At 45.2% G+C, this 19,886-nt stretch overlaps 1 protein-coding gene across 2 annotated transcripts in view; it reads right to left on the reverse strand.

Annotated features, from left to right (window-relative positions):
* The window catches only part of TRAK1 (trafficking kinesin protein 1), a 168,127-nt gene extending 158,178 nt beyond the window's left edge, over positions 1–9,949 (reverse strand). The window contains exon 1 of one of the 2 annotated variants that reach the window (XM_074312568.1): positions 9,417–9,949. The gene's annotated coding sequence lies outside the window, so the exon portion shown is untranslated. The remainder of the gene's footprint in view (positions 1–9,416) is intronic. The other variant, XM_074312572.1, reaches the window with a different exon arrangement.
* Between the last annotated feature and the right edge of the window lie 9,937 nt (positions 9,950–19,886).

The raw sequence follows: 19,886 nt of genomic DNA on the forward strand, positions 1-19,886 counted from the left end.
CGAACGCTGCAAGAATTCTTATAGCCAAGATGTTATTATAAGATATTCACAGGGCTAAGCCGGCGTCTATTTTGAGCCATGGAAAACGGAGTGACAACTCTACAAATATTTGCATACCTACCATGTATAAATAAACCCAGAGGACATTTTAGCCTTTATCTTACTTGGCCTCTCAGAGCAGAATGACCCCATGAACCCCTCCCTTCATTGCAAGAATACTTTCTCCCCCAGCACATCTGGTTTCCTTCTGGTCAACCTCTGGTCAGTCCTCTGTGAATTCTTCTACACAGGACATCACTACTGTCTACATGGAATGCACCCCAAGCCCTTACCTCACACTTGGCTCTCTCTTCCATGAGTCGGGCTCAAAAGTCCCACTGCCTTAAACTTCTCCACGTGGAAATGTCACATCAAACTCAGCATGTTCAAAATGGTCCTCCTGGTCCTCAGCCCTGTACAACTATGTGGTGCTAATCCCATCTGGAAATCTCAGCCTCATCCCTGCCTCCGCCCCTCCCCACCTTACCACCCTCCTTTCAAAGAGCATGCCTTATCTCAACATCATTCAAAGGGATTCACTTGTTTCCATCCACATAGTCACTTACTACCGGAGCTGAAGTCGCCACCCTCTCTCATCTTAACTAAAGCCAGAGCTTCCACTGCAGGTCTCAGTCATCCTGGAGGTAGATGAGTCTGGGACCACACACCGGCCTGGGGCACAAGGTGAAGCCAGCCGCCTCTCCTAATGACACCCCTGCCCTGCCATGGGCCTTCTCTGTGGAAGGTCTACAAACTGCATCGCTTTTCCATCCTAGTGACCAAACCTGGATGCAACTTCCAGTCTGTGGAGGGGAAATTGTCAGATTTGATTACGCTGATCACTCTCTGGCATGCTGCCACTTGCCAAACAGAGAATTCAGTATACCATACAGGATAAAAGTCTGATTATAAGACAACCAAACTCCCAGGAATATTCATTTTCTTTATCCCCTTTCACATCAGTGTCACTTCTCCTCTAGTATCAAGAGCCTTAGCCCAGCTAAAAGTTTTCCAGGGAACACTCATTCAATAATTGCTATGACACTCCTCATGGACTTAGGATTTCCCATTTAATAATACAAAATGTTTTCCTATCTTCCAAGTACAGTATAAACACATCTACTGCATCAGTCAACATTTTAGTCTATTTTCCCAATGATTTGTTTGTCCCACTTTTTATCTACTGTTGTAACAGTAAGAGTGTTCTGTTCTCTCAAAGAGAAAGATATTTCCTTGAATATTTACCACTACACTATACTTTGTCCACAAGAGACTTTGGAAATGTCTTCATATCTGTGGCCAAATATCAAGTCCAAAGGCATTTCTCTAATACCTTGGAATCCTTGCAAAGTTAACCCTTTCTCCTCAAAGGAGGGAAGTCAGTGGTTAGGTGAGCAAAAACCATGGGCCACATCACTGCCTTAGGGCACGGGGGCTGTTTCCGCCAGCGCCACGACCGTGGAGGCCAGCACGTGCCACTAGGGCATGGCATAGAATATATGCTCCGAAATGATTATGGATGAATGGACCCAAAGGAGTTCAATAATAGCAATAATAATGGTGGACACAAAATGCTTACTCTGTACCAAACATCCAATATCACGTCATCTTCTTATTAACCATATGAGGTTATCATATAAGGTAAGATTCAGGAACTGGCTGTCATAAAAAGGAGCTCCCTGCTAAGCTCAGCACTGACAAAGTACCAATCTTAAAGGGGAAAGAAAAAAGGAACACGGCATCAAACACACCAATAGTATGCCACAGTTTATCCAGACAGCTTGTTAAATCTGTAAGTTTTTATTTTTTAACAAAGGGATGAAAATAAGGGTGCACCCCACTCGGGTACATAAAACAGAACTGCAATTCCCATAGTGTTCAGCATTTTATTGAAAACATATTCTAGATGCAAAGGTTGAAATGAAATACCCACCATCTGGATGATACTTTTTTCTTCTCTACTATGAAAGCCAGTAAACCAACTGTCTGAGACATTCTGCACCCAAATGAAACACAGACACAGCCCAAGTGAGTCATACATATAACGAGCTGCTCATTTTCCTGCCCCCCACCTTTCCTCTAAAATCATTATGCTGCTGTTCCTAAATCATAGGTTTGGTTTTTCTTTTTGTTTGTTTGTTTGGTGTTTTTAATCCCTCGGCACAAAGCCTACCAATTCCAAGTTTGTAACATGACAAGAAATCTGCCTGTCCCTTTAGTTTAAGTAAAACCTCCAATTTTCTTCCCGGACTTGAAATTCTACAACGCAGGCAAGGCCCATATCTTTGGACCCCTCTTTTAATAATAATAATAAACAGCCCTTGACACAACTGGGCTGCCAGATATCTGCAGATGTCAAACCACCAAACACCCCCACTCAAAGATAAGGCCCAACAGGCAAACCAAATTTATTCTTAGAACTCTGCATTCAGACTCACAAATGTAATGTATTGTCTTACTGAGCTGCCCTTTTACTGTTATCCTCTGGAGTCCCCCAACTCACATACTCCAATTTCCATTCAAAATACATGGGAGGAGGGAACGACCTTAAACATAGACCATAAACAATAGTAGCTTCTAGAAGCCTTATGAACCTGAGTCCCATCACACTTACTAAATGAATTAAATGCGACGGCCTCAGAATTAAGCAGCAGTCAAGAGCAAGGGTTGAAGCAAGAGCTCCTCATCTTTCAGGAATTCCCCACATCTCAAAGCAAGGCAAGGACCATGGCTAGTGTTGGGAGAATAACAGAACGAAGGGAGAAAAGTGAGTCAAAAGAAATAGCCACGTCACACCCATGAGGATGGCTATTATAAAAAAAAACCCCAGAAAATAACATATGTTGATGAGGAGATGGAGAAAGTAGAACCCTTGTGCACTGTGGGTAGGAATATAAAATGGTGCAGCCAACTGAGGAAAACAGTAGGGTGATGCCTCAAAAATTAAACAGAATTACCATAGGATCCAATGATTCCACTTGCGGGTAAGACCCAAAAGAAGAGACAGCAAGGACTCAAACAGGTATTTGTACACCCAGGTTCATAGCAGCACTATTCACAATCGTCAATAGGTTGAAGCAACCCAAGTGTCCACCGAAGAATAAATGAATGAACTGGTATAGACACACAGTGCAATATTATTCTGCCTTAAAAAAGAATGAAATTCTGGTACATGGTACAACACAGATGAACCCTGAAGACATTACGCTAAGTGAAATAAGCCAGATACAAAAAGACAAATATTGTATGATTCCCCTTATGTGAGATTCAGGGGCCGAGGGGAGGGGGAAACGAGGAGTTAGTGTTTAATCAATACAGTTTCATTTTGCGAGGCTGAAAAAATTCTGGAGATGGATGGAAAAGTTCTGGAGATAGATGGTGGTGATATTTGCACAACGGTGTGAATGGACTCAACGCCACAAAACCGTACACTTTAAAACGAGAAATTTTATGTCATATGTATTTTACTACATTTTTATTTTTTTTAGAAATAAAATCCCTTTCATCTCTCAGATTGGGTGACTTGGGCACCTTGGGGGCAAAAAAAAGAATTTGGCAAGGACAGGTTATCTGCTCCCACTTCCGCATGAGCTTATGGAAAGAGCAGGGCAGGCTGAGGGCTCCCCACCTGCTTGGAAAGCACGAGGGAGGAAAGGAAGGTGAGGAAGAGGTTACATACACTGGGGTCAGATCCACTTCCCTTCTATGTGGCTTCCATTCTGTCACTCTGTCTATCTCGTAATCTCCCATATGCACAGCGCATGTGACCTGACATTTTAGATTTGTTCAAAGAGTAGGTGAGTGCGTGGACAGATGGATGGCTGTTTCAACTACTTGGTAGGACAGTTTGGGGAGAACTGCCTATTCACTGCTCTGGCATATTGTTGAAAACTCAAAACATCACCCAATGTTTTAGGTGTGTATTGGCGTAGGGAGGGTAAATGACTGGCTGGGTTCTGGACAGCTTTCCCTCACTACTGACTTAGCAAGACAGGTGTCCCTTCCCTTCCTGGACCCTCCCATTTTACAGTCCGCTGCACACAACTTAAGGAAGGGAAGAGGTGGGCGTTGGGGAGGGAACGGGTTCAGCGACCTTCACAGAGAAACCCTAGCCCCTCTCCTTTCAGTAGAGAGCAAAAGGGTGAATCCAGCTTGAGCACCAACTCTCCCAAGTAGGGCAGGAGCAAGTGTGTGGGGGCCATTTGCTCTTCCCAACATTACGAAGTCTGGCCTTGTGCACCAGAAAAGAACATTCTGTATAACTGTGCAGGGGTGTCTGAGCATTAATACCACTTGAGGATGTGTTTAAAGTGCAGATTCATATTTAGCAGGCGTGGGGCGGGTCTGAGATTCTGCAGGTCTAACAAGCTCCCTCCTAGGTGTGCAGATAACTATAGGTCCCCCTCCACCCCCGACACCCCCCACACACACACACCTGACAGCAGGGACCAAAAGTCAGGCAGAAACAGCAATAGTCAGCATGTCCGTCTCATGAGATTGCCTTCTTCTCACGGCCATTCTCCATCCAGGCCAGAGCCACTTGGTTCCACCGTGAATCTGGACCCTTAGTCCCCCTGGCAAAAACAGCCTAGCCATCTGTAGTCACTCACTCCCTGCCTTTCTCATCACATTGAGGACAAGAGATGCTCCTGGAGGTCAAAGAAATGTTTCCTCTCCACTCCCCAGGGAAAGTTTCCCAGCGGCCCTCAGACAAACAGAAATTCAAGGGCGGCTTCTGCACTCATTACTCACCAGCTCTTCCTGGTTCAAATTCAGGAGTCAATAACACAAAGGAAACCAAGCCATTTCCAACATTCTAGGGAGACATTTTGTGTTTCTGACCATATCCCAGACTGGAAATTATTTGATAAGGACCATAACAACAGGAGGCAGGCATGCACTGGACCACGCCTCCCCTACTTTTTGCAAAAGTTCAAAACTGAGAGCTCCCAGAATGTGATCATCAAAAAAAGGAAAAAAAAAACCCCAAAAAACAAAAATCCAGGCCCACAGCATATGCTGTTGATGTTATAGAACTGCCTGGAAGGACTTCTTGATTTTACCAAAACCAGAGGAACTGGAGAACTTCTAAAATCCTATGGTTCTCCACATGCATGGATGGTTTTTGTCTCCAAACATGGAGAAGAAAAAAATCCCATATCCCTACTAATTAATATCCATTTTAAGTGACATTAATCAACTTGCATCTATGTAATCGAATGCAGGATTTGCTAACAGCTAATCTGTGTGAATGCAAATCAAGAGACAGCAGCATTTTTTAATCAACATAATCATACTCTATCTAGTAAATACGTCTAGTCATTACGGAGACGTGCAATGAAGAGTGAAGTGCTCTGAATGATACGCCAAAGGGGTGCTTTTCAGAAAGTCAAACCACTTAATCGACGTGTTCACGGTTATTTTCAACTAATTCTTAAAGAAATTAAAAAAAAGGGCAAAGACCCCTGAAGACCCACAGCATGATCTTCCTTAACATTCAAATCCAGATAATTTATATTCTGGTGGTTCTTTAATTTACTAATATACCCATTTCCCTTCAGTATTTCAGCATCCTTTTCAGATATTAGTACAAAATCCATTTCCTCTAGGAAGGAGATTACCTATTAGCTTCTACTTTTAAATGTCCTGGCATTTCATCAAGTCTGGAACTAGAAGCGACCCTAGAAATAATCCAGCTCCAAAATTCTGAAACTGGGTGTGGGGACAGAGCCAGGAGTGCAGTTTCCAGGCTCTCGCCCTCATGTGGAAAAGTGCTGGCTCAGGTAGTAAATGGCCATCAACTGTGATTGGATGGCCATCAGCTGTGTATAGTTGGCCTTCAGCTGTAACCAGTGAGCCATTGGCCACTAATATAACTCCCGGGGCTATATGCTAGCAGAAAATGGGGGCTGGCAAGAAGATGGTGGCTGAGCTAGTAGGTGGCGGAGTGTGGATTGCGGATTGTGTGGCTCCTGCCTCCTGTGTCTCCAACCCAGCTGCCAGCGAGACTATACTGGTATGACTCCCCTATCTATGGCTCCGTGGGTGTTCCTTTTTGGCCTCACCATGTCCTGCGTTCTTATGTGGGGAGCGGGAGCAGAGACCCCGCATGACACTCCGTGTGACACTGGGGTACACACACTTGTGCTGTGGGGAGCCCCCAGGGCCCCAGGGAAAATAAGGTGCATATTCCTTGGTGCTTTTTGACTCAAAACAGCAATTTAAATTATTTTTATCTTAAAACAAACAAGATGAATCCTGCGTTCTGCTCTTCATCACAAGAATCATTGAACTAATACTGAAAAGTGCGGAAAACCTCAGGTTGAGCTTACCGATCCCCTTTTCCAGGGTTTCATTGGGGCAAGTTTAAGAAGCATCAATATAATCCATTTCGCAGCTTGAGACATGGAGGCCAAAAGACTCCCAAAGGCTGTCAGTGGCCTCCTGAGAAGTCACCATTTGCTAGTCTTTACCAAAGAGATTTACAGTGCTTCTCGGAAAAGCTCTCCCCACTAACCCAGTGAGGCTGGGAGCAACCCTTCCTTGAATGCTGGACCAGAAGCCCAAAGAAGGGTTTTAAGAGCTTACCTTGCTTCCACCCCCTTCCACCTCAGGTGCACTATTAATAAACACACAATTAAGTGAGCTTCTCAATGAATAATAATGCCACTCAGCCCTTCATAAGACACCTGTCAAAGTCTTTCTTTAAGCATCTGCACATCATTTGGGATTATATGTAGCTCAGAGGCATTCAGATCTACATGTTATTATTTACCGCCCTTCGCTAAAACTTTGAACTTTTCTACACTGCAGGTGGCCTCCGCTTGGATATACTTAATAAGAAGGTAAGTCAGAATACGGAACATTTGTTCAAAAAGAATGAAAAAAGGCCGGAGGAACCAGAAGACCCATTCGACAGTGTGTCTCTATACAACAGACACTCACCCAACACTATAAAATAAAATCTAAGAACCCTGGGGATGGTGGAGACAATTCTCCCCTTAATCTCCTAAAAGGAGCATCCGTCTGTCCTTCCTCATAAGAGTCAAGGTCCATGCCAAGTACAGACGAGTTACATAGATCATCTTCAAAACCAAGGGTCACATAATCATTATGCATCAGAAGAGGCTGGTCGTTGTCACATTATCCCCAAGTTTATTAAACTTCCCAGGTGAACTACAGCCCAGGTGAAAGGCTTGATTTAATATCTGGAACTCTCAGTCAGTTTCAATGAACTCTTCCTCTAGTGCCTTTCTCCACTGAGTCCTAAAGGGAAAAAAGAGAACTGCCCATTGTACGAAAAATGGGCACTTGCCTGCTTGCCCTTCTTGGCTGTCTTAAGAGCTGTATGGAGCAACAGAACGATCGAGTCCATGAAAATACCGACAGCTGATGGCGCAGAGGAAGCCCAAGGTCTGCTCTCCACCTTGGGAACACACGGTCAAGATGGGGAGCCCAGACTCATCTAACAATTACAGAGACCTACTATGTGCAAGGTCTGAGGCAGGGGCTCAGAAGGCAATGACAGGAAGAAAGTCCACATCGGACGGCAAACACTAAGATGCTGTTTATTTGGAAAAGAAAAGAAAAAACAGTTTAGGAACTCCTTTCAATTCAAGCGATGTTCTTTTATTTTCAAAGCCTCTTTACATGGCCTAATTTGACCCACACACTAAACCTACAAGATAATAATTAGTACTATAATACCTGCTTTATTATCCCTGTGGGGCTCAACAAGGTTACCCAGTGATATTGGAATGAGACCTGAAAACCCTCACAGGTCATTGAGTCACACTTTTACTGACACTTTAATTTAAAAAATTTTAATCCTTACCACAGTCCAAGGAGGTTTGTTTTCTTCTTTGGGTAAGGGGCAATCCCAGAGACGGGAAAGCCAGGTCAGAAAGGTTAAACAAGAGCCCAAGGTCACACAGCCAGTAAAGAGAAAGAGGAGCTGGAATTTGAATCCGGGTTTCCCACTCCAAGGCCAGTGTCCTTTTAGAAAGAGCCTAGGCAACACAGCCAGGATGGATATACTCTCCAGGGAGAGTTGGGGATGGGAAACCAAATCTCACAGGTCCCTGGGGCAGCAAACAGGAAATGGCTAGTGCTGGGCCAGACCGAGCTGAAATCCAACTCTTGCCAAACCTGCTGCCCCTGGACATGGCTTTCTAACACAGCTCAGCATCCCCACCCAGGCTCAGCTCTCCAGGTGGCTCAGTCTACACTTGCATGGGCACTGCTGTGACAACACTGGGGTCAGAGAGCAAAGGGCACATGAGTGTGACCTTTCCAAACCAAAAGAGAAAGGCCATCTGTCACTCCAGGTCCAACTCTGAACCTTCCAGCCAAGCTCCCCACCTGTCATCCTCCACTGGAACTGGGGAGAACCTCCCCAGTGCAGACGGTTCAGAGCTGATCCTTGCTCAGTCTGACCACCTCCCTCTCTGCTGCTCTTGTAGTTGGAAACTGGAAAGGACCCTGTTGCTAGCTTGTTTCCCTGTGGTGTCTGTCACCCCCTGCCACAAATAACCAAAAGAGCTCCAGGAAAAAGTATCCGTCCTGCCTACAAGTTCCTTTACACATTTGTTTGAAACAACTACGTTCTGGTAAAGCATATCAGGAAAAAAAGTTTTTAAAAAAAATCCGAGGCCTAAACACTCAGACTGAAGAGGTCGCTGAAAGCGGAGGTTGATTTCAGTTTCTGGACAAGTGCAGAGAAGGGTTCTAAAACACTGAGGCTTAATGGGTAGGGGGCATCCGGCGCCAGCCCGCCAGCAGCTGGGCTTTTGACATGTGCTTCCCTAAACACAACCTTACAAAACAAACAAACAAACAAACGAAACGATACATTTCATTACATTTGTTTTAACCTGCAAGAGGCTGACCTTGAAGATTGGAAAAGAATTCTAAAACTCATGTCAAAAAAGTGACAAAGTGAACTTGTTAACTCTCAGAATGGAAGGGGTGGGGGGGTCCTATAAGCCATCTGACCGGTGACCCCAGGCACATACAGATGTCATTTACATTAGTTTTGCGGGTGGATGGGAATCGAGGTGCTGCTCGTGCTCTCGCCTGGCTCAGCACGGGGCTTTCTGAAGGTCGCCTCACTGTCACCTCGGAGTGCCGAAACCCGGAATCCAGGACACACGGAGTGACCAATACGATGCCCTATCGGCACCCTCTGAGCCCCTGTGAGCCACCCGCAGGCCTCCCGCAGATGCGATCGGTACAGGAGCCCCCGCAGGGTCCCAGCTCCTGGCCTCTCCCGCCGCCACCACATCACGCGCCCACACTCCCAGAACACCCGCGTCCTTCCCCAACCAGCCCCCGGGCCCGATGCGCCTGAGGCACGGGCAAGCGGAACCCGGGCTTACCCGCGAGAGGCACACGCAGCGCGGCCCCGTAGCAGGAGCGGTCCCGGGGGCCTCAGGCGCGGAGCTGTCCCGCCGCTCGGCTCTCCTGGCCTCTCCCTGCCTCCTCGTTGTCCTCCGCCCGGCCCCGGCCGCCCGGCGGCTCCGGTTTCCTCTCCTGCAGCAGCCGGCCGGGCGGCACCCGGGCGCGCGCGGCGAGGTTCGGCTTTGGCGCCTCCTTCTCCTGCTACACGCCCGCCGACTTGGCGCTCCCAGGCTCCGGGTCCGGGGTTCCGGAACGCGGGGGTCGTCCGGGTAATCGGGGCGCTCAGGCTCCGCCGCGCTCCCTCCCGTACGCAGCCCCTCTCTAGGGGGCGCCTGGCTCGAGACGCGCTGGAGTCACTGGCTCAGGGCGAACCGGGGCGGCGGCCGGGTGGGCCCCGGGACGGCGGACCCGAGCGCTGCTGTGGGTAAGGGCACTGATGCAGCGGCCGCGGTGCGGCCTCTCGCCATGGCTCCGGGCGGAGGGGCGGCTCGCACCTCCCCTACGCGCTAAACGTCACCGCCCGACGCGCGCCGAGCCCTCCCCTTCCCCCATCCAGCCCGCCACCCGGCGCTGCCACCTGCGGGCTGCCCTCCAGGATGCCCAGGGGCGGAGCGCATTTCAGCCGCCCGGAGCCGCGCGGCTGCTACCTCTCCTGCCACTGCCACCTCTCCTACCGCGGCTCTTGGCCTGTCCCTGAGCCTCTACCCGCACCGCGGGGCACGAAGAAGTACCGGGAAATATACCAGGGTCGGGAAAAACTACCACACCCCTGCCCCGAGCGATTATTTTCTTCTAGCTTTTCTCGATGCCAGTCCAGAGTCAGTCTAAGGTGGGGGTGGGGGGACGGTGCGACTCGCGCAGGACTGTGCCGCCAACGTAGTGGAAGTCCAGGCGTTGGGTTATTGCAGATCTTGCCGTCCCCTAGCAAAGCATCCCTTAGGCTTAAACCCGGGGAGGACACACGCGAAGTTGGGGGTGGGGGTAGGGTGGGGGATGTCCGAACAAAATGCCACCGAAGAGTGAGGGAGGTGGTATGGTGGATCAGGAAACGATCCAGGAAGTAAGAGCTCACAGGCCACTCTATTATGCAAATCACTGCTGGACGGTTTAAGGGGGAACCACCCACATGAGCTCATTTACAGTTGAGGTAGCTGAGTTGACTGCTTCGGCCTAGTCTCTGCCCAAAGGGCAAAGGAGGACACTGGAAGGATATGGAGAAGACTCAGACCAGAACCAAAGACGCCAGGAATCGAAACCCTAGAAAACCTGGTTTCCAGTACTGGCAGAGACCTTGAAGAGAGCAAGGGTATTGTCAAGATTGGTTCCTGCAGGAATCCTCAATGGATGTTAACACTGGTGGTGGAGTTTATTGGGGAGCAGCTATTTGCCTGGGTTATTACGTCTCCCCATAGGTGGTTTAGGGATATTAGTAGCAAGAGGGAAACATTTACTATACAAAGGGGCAGGCAGACAGCATCTTGACCAGGTGATCAAAATGAACATCACCAATGAGAACAGATGGATATCAGTCACATCCTCAGAACATAACACTCACGCAGTATTCCCAGCGAGAATGCATAACATGAATCTAATGATGAAGCCTCAGGCAAACCCACAATGAGGACTGTCTATTAAAAAGGGGCAAAGGCTACATTCTTCAAACATGTCAATGTCATAAAAGACAAGAGAAGGCTTGGGAAATGTTCCAGATTAAAGGATGCTAAAAAGTCACGGCAACTCAAGATGATACCTGGTGCTACACTGGATCCTGTACTGGAGGAGTGGAAATGCTATGAAGAACATTCTGATGGACAAATTGGAATCCCGATAGATTAAAGTATTGGATCAAATGTTAAGTTCGCTGACGTTGATAGCTGGTACTATGGTCATGTAGAAGAATTCCCCTATTTTTGGAAATACACACTGAAGTATGGTGAAGGGGGTAAAGGGGCACGATATACACAAATTTAACTGCTTCAGAAAAATTGTCGATAGGAAAAAGGGATAAATGGGCAAAATTATTAACCATCAGTGAATCTGGGTACAGGGTGTACTGGAACATTTCTGTAACTTTGAGATTATGTCCAAATAAGATTTTTGAAAAACCATCAAGTGGAGGACAAGGTGGGATGGGAGGAAGGGAAGGTATGGTTATAAAAGAGCAACACAAGGGATTCTTGTGGTTTTAGAACCTGTGGTTTTAGAACGGGATACAATTTATATAGACCTTACACACACATACACACACACACACACACACACACAAATAAGTACAGGTAAAACGGGAAATCTGGGTAACATAGGTTGTATCAATGTCAATATCCTAGTTATGATAGCATATTAAGGTTTTGCAAAATGTTATCATGGGGGAAAACTGCGCAAATCGTATTTTTTATGACTGACTGTGAATCTACAATTATCTAAAAAAAATTTCAATTATAAAAAAAATGATCAAGTATATGCCAGGGTTGTATGCAAATGAGCATGGCTACCTGGGAGAATGCAAGAGTGGTTTCCTGGGTTCAGAGTAGACATGGGGCTGTTACCAACAATGAGGGCTTATAATGGGGGGAAAAGACTATTTGAAGTATAACTGACAGATCAGCTTCCTTCCAGTTCTGTAATTTAAGAATCCTAGAGCTGGGCAATCTCTGAGATCATCTAGTCCAACCTTCTCATTTTCAGGAAACTGCGGGCAGAAAAGAGGGACACGACCAGAGAAGCATCAAATTAATGGTAGACCGGTAACTACAGTTCTTGTCTGCTGAATACGTCCAGCGCTCTTTGCACCTTTACCAGGGGCCGGTCGCTGTTTCCATGAGATTCAGTCAGGGTTGGTACTGAATTTTGAAGTCATTCATTCATTCATTTTGAGTCCCTGCCTTGTGGCCCTGTGGGAGCAGGCTCCTAACATCTGATTCCAGGCACCAGATGACAGACATGTGGAGCCCACCCTTGTGGAGGAGGGGCTGGTCTCCGTCTCCCACTCCCAGCTCGCAGGGAGCAGGTGGCAGGCAGAGCTCCTTGAGTGAGCCCCCAGCTATGGGTCCTGAGCTACTTCAGCAGCTGGTGACCTGCTGCTGCTGGAAGACAAGGGTGCAGAGACCTGGGAGGGAAGCAGGGTGAGTACACAAAAGAGAAAACAGTAATTGCCCTGGCAGGTCCCAGCCTTATTCAACATCAGGCAGAGGTCTCAGAGGAGGAACGGAAGCCGACCATGCAAAGGGCAGGGGCAGCATCAGACAAGGCTCCACAGGCAGCCAAGACCTTCAGTGGCTGGAGCCGTGGGGAGGAGCCAGACCATGGGCCTGTGACTGTTTGAGTAAGAAGAAAAGAGTTCTAGGTGAGGGAGCAATGTACTCAAATGCACATTTTTAAAACCTCCCTCCAACCGCTGAGTGGAAGATGGACTCAAGTGCATATCAAGAATAGTCAGTGGCTCTGGAAGGTGTGAGGAAGGCCAGACAAGTTCCGGGCCAGCCAGGGAGGCTGAGGTCCCACGGTGTCCACCTCCTCCACTACTACTGCCACCAGCTGTACTTCAGTAATGCGCTAAAACCCCACTGTGACATAAACGGGCCCCCCAACATCAACTGGTAGAGTGTAGGTTTGCATACCTGAAGGTTAGATGAAACCAGTATTTCTCAATCTTCCAGTTATTATATGAGGAAAAAAGTATTTTCTATTTATTTAATAAATGTGTAGAAATAGATCAATTATTACAAATGCAGCATCAGCTTAAACTGAACTGAGAGCACTCCAAATGATTGTGGGGTACTCACCTATAACCACATGCCACACGTATGCATACATCCTCCAAGGAAAGAACTTGAACTGGTCATCAGGTCAGAACGAGAGCAGAGGTCTAATCATGCTACGTCCACATTCGCAGGATCATCGATGATAATGTCGTTTCCCAGCATCTTAATCTAACATTTGTTGAGCACATATATGCACCAAGAACTGTACTAAGTGCTTTAATGACATCAGCTCACTGAATCCTCCCAACAACTCTGTGGGATAGCTACGATTACCTGCAACTTACAGATAAGGAAACTGAGCCTCAGAGAAATGAACTAATCCAGAGTCACACACTATTGACAAGGTCAGAATCACTCCTGCTTTTCGTAGTCCTGCAAAGTAAAGGAGAATCAACGTCAGTCTTGGAAGATGGGAATATTGGAGCTGGGAATATTGGAGCGGTGAGAACTGGGGTACAAAAGGCATTGACATTAAGACCTGGGTTAAGCTAGGATTGGGACATGTAGCCTTTTGTTCATAAGGCTGAGCCATTGCTCTTGGATTCCTTAGAAGAAAAAAAATGGATTAATACCAATCACTTCTTTATGGCACCTGGTGTGAATCTCAAGGCTTTAAACACCATTTATGCACAGGGAGCTTCCAAATGTCTACTTCCAGCCTTGACTTTCCCTCCAGACTCATGTAAACAAACTCCTACTTGGCACAGCCATTTGGATGTCTACTAAGGATCTTAACCTTATTATGCCCTAAAATGAACTGCTGATCTTTCCCCAAGTGCTACTCTTCAAGTTTCCTAGATTTCAGTTGCTCAGGCCAAAAAGCTTGTAACCGTTTTTAACTTCTTTTTTTTCTCATTCACATCCATCTCCCAGGAAGTCATGTTGGTTCTACCTTCAAAATATAATCCAGACTCTACTTCTCACCACCTTCACTGCTTCCATCCTCCTCCAAATCACGATCATCTCTCCTGGGTTCCTGTGAGGGGCTCCTAAATCCTTGCTTCTTCCCCTGCGCCCCCACCTTCCCCACAGCCAATTTTCAACAGAGGAGCCAATGTTCCTGTAAACTGTGAGTCACAGCATGGCCCTCCTTTCTTAAAACCCTCTAAAGGCTCCACATTGCCCCCAGAGTATAGACAACAGTCTTCCCAGTGGTCCACAGGACCTACATGGGAGTCCCCAACCTCATTTTCCTCTTCTCTGTCACCTCACTCCATAGGCACAATGTCCTCCTTGCTATTCCTTGAATGTGCCAGGGACACTCACCTCGAGGAAACTTCTTTAGATACTCTGTGATTATGTCACACTGGGAGGGGCAGTGAGAAGAGGAGGGTCAGCAGTTTCTGCACTGCAAGGACTATGAGAGGAAAACACAAGTAACAGCTTTGCATGGCTCATCATCAGCAAATTGAACCTTTTCCTCCTGGTGTTACTAAATTTATCACATGTGGCAATATAAAGTGAACCCAATATGAATAGACTCCTCTTTCTACGACTGGGTCTTAGGAATAAATAAATTGGTAAAAAAAACAACCTCTATGTGGGGTATAAGAACTTGCAAAGCAGAAGCTGAGTTAGCTAAGGGAAGATGGTGGTGGGAAACAGTTTACTCTTCCCAAGCCCCCCCGCATGGACCAATTAAATGGAGGACGCAGCTGCAGCACGCTCTTAAAAGATACCAAATCACTGAAGGGCAACAGCAATAAGGCATAATAAAGTCAAAACGTAACATATGACAAGAATAAGGCCAACAGTACTCTAGGGTCATAGGAAACAGTGAAAGGTTAAATCCTCCCTTAGAAAGAGGAGGTTCTCAGACTGGTGGAAAAAGAAAGTCTAGCTTTCTGGTGTTTACGAAAGATACGTCTGAAAGAACATGACTTTAAAAAAGTTGAAAATAATGGGAACGACAAAAGTATAACAAAAGAATGCACAATAAATTAGAAAGAAAAAACAACCATAAAAAGATATATAGTGGCAGTATCCTCAACTACGAGACCTGCCTGTCTCAGTTCGCACACAATCTGAGTCCACAGCAGGCCTGGCTGCACGAAGTTCCGTCCTTTTCCCCAGTAAATCTGAGGATCCTGAAAAATGTGTACATTTTCCAAAAATCCATCTCATTGCTCTTGTCATTTCTTGTGCCGCTAAATACTCATTGCAGGCCTCTTGTCTCTGCAGTTCCCTAGGCAATGCCACTGCGAGGCCCCCAACTGACTACTCAAGCACAGCTAATATAAGGCTGTCATGTTTAATTAGAGTTGGCTAAGACCCGAGGGTAGTAATTACATGTTAGCCGAGCTAACCAGATAGAGAGACTCCATGTTGTGATATATCATTTACCCCAAAATTAATCAGTATATTTTATGTAATTCCAATCAAATGTCAAGGAAATTTTATTTTAAGGAAATGACAACATATCCTAAAGTTCATATGGAAAAAGTAAATACGTAAGAATATCCAAGCAATTAAAAAAAATAAAAACAACAAAAACAGTAAAAAAACAAACAAAAATACAAAACAAACAAACAAAAAAACAATCCAGTGTATTAATCCTGACCAGAAAACTAAATATAACATAAAGTGACTGTAATTAGGGGGTTATTTCTGTCATAGGAATGGATAAATACACCAATTGTACAGAACTGAGAGTTGAAAAACAGAGCCATGTATCTGTGAGAATTTAGTTTTATGGCTAGCAGGACACTATTTTCACTTTGTTTTAGTAGTCTAGGTTCTCTGGGTTCCTGGATAATCAAATAGAAACAGTTTTACTATAAGAAAATTGTAAAATGTTTTACTAATCATATGATGCCCCCTGTGACATGGGTTTTAGATAAAGTCCTGGGACAATCCAGAGAAAACACTTTTCAAAAAATTTAAGTGTTCCATTTTTTCCTAATTTCTTCTTAGTTCTTATTCATCTTTTTATTAAAGAGATGATATTGATAGTATATCTCTGGGCCCTTGTCTCATCTTTTATATCTCAAGATTAACAGCCATCATCAATACATTCAGCAGTTTTTTTTAAAAAAGTTATGAAAAATTTCAAACATAAAAATAGAATCATATAATGAGCTCCATGTATTCATCACCAGCTCCAACTATTATCAATGCAGAGCCCATCTATCTCTATTCTCACCCAATTTCCTCATCCCTTGAATTATTTTAAAGCAAATCCTCATCCCAGACATGTCATTTCACTCCTAAGTCTTTCGCTGCACCTCTCTGGAAGATAAGAAGACCTTTTATGACAAGTTACCTACAATGTACATATTACTAATTGACGTTGGGTTGACAAAACTTACCCTGACTTGGTTTTTTGGCGGGGACAGGAGATCTTTCACAAATTTTTCCATTTTTTTTTCTTTGGGTATTGTTTTATTTTAATTTCCTCGCTATGTTTGAAGTCATATTGTTTGCTTCAATTTTGCTAAAAATGTATCAATTTTCTAATTCATTTTCATGACATTGCATCTAGCAGGAGAAAGCATTTAGAATATAGTGAGTTACTGCTAGAGGAGCAAACCAATGATACAGGAGACTTAGAGAAGCAAAGTCCGTGTGCAGATGAGAGGGGAGAGAACCAGGGAAGAAATAGGGGTCTGCTCTTAAGTAGAAACAACTCATCCATTGCATAAGAGGGAAGACAGCGTTTGTGGATTCAGTTAAATGTAAATGGATTGATTTAGTGATTCTGCTGAATGTGGTGAGAATATCAGAAGCTGGAGGGGAGAAGAGCTGTGAAATAGTGAGCTCGATGGGAAAAAGTTAATTGTTTAAGAAAATGTAGGATTTCCTGAAGGCCTGAGAGCCCATTTGAGATTTGTGGTTATAAATATAAAGTGGGATTAGATCAGCATGGTTGTGTGTTTTTGTCCACACACATAATTCTCTGCTTCCATGTTGACATAAAAAAGAGGAAGAAAGTTGGGTTTAACCAAGGTTGTTTTTTTCCAGATGAGTTTTAATAAAGAAAGAGAGGGGCACGGTCGTTTATAATATACACAGGAGAGTAATTTTGGTGACTGAGGAAGTAAAAATGAGAAGGGAGTGATGGACAATGAAGAAATCATTTGAGGTGAAGAAAAAATAGCCATGCCTTGAGAGGGTTGTAGGAGGAGCAATGTCTTCAGGGGAAGAGCCAGGGTGTTCACACAGGCTGGTGATAGGATGTGAATCCAGAGGCCATGGTGGAAGGTCTGGGAAGGGGCACAGTGGAAATGTGTGTGGGAGACTGTGCACTTGAGTGTATCAGGATAAGATACAGGAGAAAAATGATGACCTAAGAGACTTTCGTTTCATGTTCTCATTAGTCACTGCCTGTGAATCTTGTTGCTCTTAACTTCAGGCTTTCTCTCCATCCAGAAGAGTGGGTTTGATACTCAAAAGTTCCCCCACTAGGAGGATTTAGTGTCCAACAGCCATTTCTCTTTGTCTTTCATGTCTATAATGTTACTGCAGTCTCTTCTGGTTGGTTCCAAGAAAACTGCAGGAAAATTGTAAGCCAGGCTTGAATTTTTCTTCCCTGGTCAACTGGTCCAAGGGAACTCCCCATGAGGAAAAGGCTGTGAGTTAGGAAGGGAGTTACATGCATCCAGAGTAGGCATGCTGGGAGTGTAACCAACCTGCTCAGGTAACCTATTAATAATACCTCCAGGACCTGCAATTAATGCTGTAGTTACGTTGAGCACACCCATCTTTATAGCTTGGTGGATCATATTACTCAGTTCATGATAAGCAGCTCGTATCTGAAGGGCATCTGATGTGCACTGGTATCTCCCAGGGCAATAATTGTTTCTCAAAAGGAGTTACTTGATAAAGAGAGGATGCTCCGTTTCAAACCCATTGGCACCACCCCTGTGATAGTGCTGTCAGGTTGACCACAGCATCCACGTGGATCAGATATGGACACTTAGGTTACCATTGTATCCACTGACGCATGCGGACCAAATTATGGAGCTATTTGCTCATGAGCCTGGACAGGCTGGAGAACCTCTGCTGTTCAGGAACCCACTCAAATCTGGCATCCTTTTTGTATTATTTAGTAAATTCAGAGTAGTAGCACATCTGAGTATGGAATAATTTGCCTCAAAAATCCAAAGAGGTTTATCCAACACCATGCGTCTTTCTTAGTGGTAGGTGTGGCAATTTCTTCTTCGCTTTGAAGTCCAGACCACTGCATCGTTGGAAAATTCAACCAGATAAGAGGCCTCTGAATGTTCTTAGGTTTTATTTCCTACCTTCAGAGGGTAAATATGTGTATTACCAGGGGATCAAGAGGACCTGCTAATAATTTCATCTGTCCTGATTCTATCCGCATGATGGAATGCAGTGAACATGTGTGATGTCCTGTAGGAAGATGAGATGGTCAATGTCAGTATGGGCTACACTGTGGCACAGAGCCAAAGAGTGGACATAACCATGAGACAACATTTAAAAGTGTACTACTCACCCTGTCAGTTGAAAGAAAACTGCTATTTGCGTTCTCCACATACTAGGATAAGAAAAATGCATTTGCCAAATACAAAGTTACATACACACGCTAGGAATGTTGATTTACTCCAGTAAGGAGAACACATCTGGAAGAGCAACTGCAACTTAAGTCACCAACCGATGAAGCCTGTGGTAATCCATAGTTATTTTCCAAGGTCTTTTTGTCCTAGTCAATCTTGCTAATTAAATAGGAATGAGATAGGAATTATTACTCGTGCCTCTTTCAATCTTTGAAGGTAGCAGATCCCATGTGGAGGCACTCTTTGCTCCTGAACTTCACATTTGGGAGCTGGGAAAATAATCACTGATATACGAGTATCTGGAGTCCGGCTGGGCCTACTGTGAGATGGACACTGAGGAAACCCCATTTATCACCTAACATCCAGAAGTCTCACTTTGATTTATGGACCACAGTGCGTGCTGGGACCCATGGTGTTACTGTTGTCTCAAAGCTAGTGCCCAATATTCTCCTAATGGTCTGAGCATTTTCCTTTCCCTGGCACACTGTTACTGTGACCAACGGCTTGAGTCTTGGAAGATAAGTAAGTTTCTGTCTTTACTGAAGAAGTTTTTCATTTGGGCCTCCCTTTCATTCAAGGACTCTATGTTCAGATCTGTCTTAGGTCTGACACTTGGGTGAGGGGCCATGATTCTCCATAATAGTATCTTAAATTATACCTCTTTTTTCCAGACCAAAACTTTTTGGGGGTCATACAAACCAAATAGTATCTTAATGTACTATTACCTATCTTAGTAATAAAGATCCTGTGATCAAAGAGCCCCTCTTAAATATCTCTGTGGATGAGAACATTCTGTTATGTCTCCATCCTTGCTGGCTACTATGGTAACCTTGCCCACCTTGTCACTCACAGTGAAGAACTGCTGTTTGATCAGACCTTCGTGGGATCCTGCTGTTCCCATTGAAATGAAGGTGCTCATTTCAACTGTAACATTGACCACTAGTATCCACAGCCTACAGAGAGAAGCCACTTACGTGCTTTAAAAAGATTTTTATGCTCTTCTCCTGATATATTTCTCTAGACTTTGGTGAAGTAAGGGTCTTCTGGGCTCTGTTGTGGCACATATTTGAGGGGTGGTTAGGTTCTCCCTTGAAGACTTTGGAGCCCTTTCTCTATAGCTAAGGCTCTCAAAGTGTGATCCAGGCACCCCTGGGGGTCTCTGCGATCCTTT

This window comes from Rhinolophus sinicus, linkage group LG10, assembly GCF_036562045.2.
Source record: "Rhinolophus sinicus isolate RSC01 linkage group LG10, ASM3656204v1, whole genome shotgun sequence".
Classification (NCBI taxonomy): Eukaryota; Metazoa; Chordata; class Mammalia; order Chiroptera; family Rhinolophidae; genus Rhinolophus; species Rhinolophus sinicus.